Here is a 1768-nt window from a genome sequence, read left to right on the forward strand (position 1 = left end):
CCTGTGGGGTGGCTCAGCCTCCAAAACCCTGGGTTCCCAGCCCCTGTCCTGCTCCCAGCGGCCACCTCTGTCCACGGAGAGCAAGTGTCTTTCTTAGGGCTTCCAAAGTTCCTGCGTCTTCTCTTTCCCTTGGATTCCCCAGGAACAGCGATGTCTGGAAGGGTACAGGAAGATGAACGCTACAGGAGATGCCAAGGAAATAAAAATATTAGCCCATGCAGGAATTTTCTTCTAAGACTATACTTTCAGGGATCATTTCTATAGTTCGTTACTAGAGAAGTTTCTCTGAAAGAGATATGGGAACATATGTATATGTATAACTGATTCACTTTGTTATAAAGCAGAAACTAACACACCATTGTAAAGCAATTATACTCCAATAAAGATGTTAAAAATAAAAAATAAAAAAGAATTTTCTTCTGACACCCATAGCTTCCACGTCACCCAGATGCTGCATTTGAAGATCAACTTCACCCATGCTCTCTGCTCCCATGTGTGGGTCTAGTACTGCTTTCTCTCTCTTCTCTCTCTCTTCTCTTTCTAGGTAGGTAGGTAGGTAGATAGATGATAGATAGATAGATAGATAGATAGATAGATAGATAGATAGATAGATAGATAGATAGATAATGTCTGGTTACATCACCTGAACCTTGGAAAAGCCAGTTCTGCTCTTTCCCTTTCCCTCTTTATGTTTGGTACACAGCCCTCCTGGGTTCAAACTCAAGTCACTTTACAGAAAACCAAATTTGGTGTTTTGCAAAAAGTGCAAACCTTTAGGGGAGGAAGGAGTGACTGCTAATGAGTATGGAGTTTCTTCTTGGGGATAATGAAAATGTTCTGGCATTAGACGGTGGTGATGGTTGCACGACCTTGTGAATAGACTAAAAGGACAGAACTGTACACTTGAAAACGGTGAATTGTAATGGTATGGGAATTATACCTCAATTTTTTAAAGTGCAAGCTCAGAGAAATAATTTTCCCCAGGTTTTGCTATTATAAGGCCCCCTCTCTTTCTCAACAATCTTCAGCGGCTCTCCATCACCTCCCTAATGAAATTCATTCTCTCCCAGTCTGGCCCGATCTGAACTGTCACCTGTAGTGTCACTGCCCCGCGACATGGAGTTTCTTTCTCTCGCCAGCCTTGAAGTCTGCTTTTTCACCAGCCTGTGGTGGATTTTCTGCCCCCAAGTCTTTCCCGCCAGGTTCTGCTGACACCTCCCTCCTCCCCATTCCTTCACCACTGAGTTGATGCCATCCCCGTGGCATTCTTCCATGCACAAATTTGGGTGGGACATCATTGGTGAACATCTTACATCCCCTGCTAATCGATGAGTTTCACCAAGAATAAGGTCAGCCAGCAGCTTGTGAGCAGCGGTCTCTGGGTTTTGGTTTTGGTTCTGGCAGGGGGTAGATCTGATTGTGGCACTGCCAATCTCTGAGGTGTAAATACTCCTGTTAATGTGACATCAGTGACCACAGAATCACTGGACGGGAGGTGAAGGTCCTTCTATATCTGTTGGATTCATTTTGCAGCACCAAAAACTGCTAAGGATTAGCAAAACCTGAACCAGAGCATCGTTACATAAAGACTGAGCAGAAAACTTTATAGCAACTAGAACTGTTCCAGAAACTTCAGAGGTGATCTCATGGACCAGGAGAACCGGGAGTCATTGGAATATTCGCGGCTTAAGAGGCCATGGTCTAGGATGTTGTAGACAAGACCTACACTACACTCAATGGCTGCATCTCTTCCGACTCTGAGAATGAT

General features: G+C 44.3%; 1 pseudogene; it reads left to right on the plus strand.

Moving 5' to 3' along the window:
• Positions 1 to 233: 233 nt before the first annotated feature.
• LOC137755699 (small nucleolar RNA U3) lies at positions 234 to 315 on the plus strand (annotated as a pseudogene).
• Positions 316 to 1768: the final 1453 nt, after the last annotated feature.

The sequence above is a fragment of the Eschrichtius robustus genome, chromosome 20, assembly GCF_028021215.1.
Source record: "Eschrichtius robustus isolate mEscRob2 chromosome 20, mEscRob2.pri, whole genome shotgun sequence".
In the NCBI taxonomy this organism is placed as follows: domain Eukaryota; kingdom Metazoa; phylum Chordata; class Mammalia; order Artiodactyla; family Eschrichtiidae; genus Eschrichtius; species Eschrichtius robustus.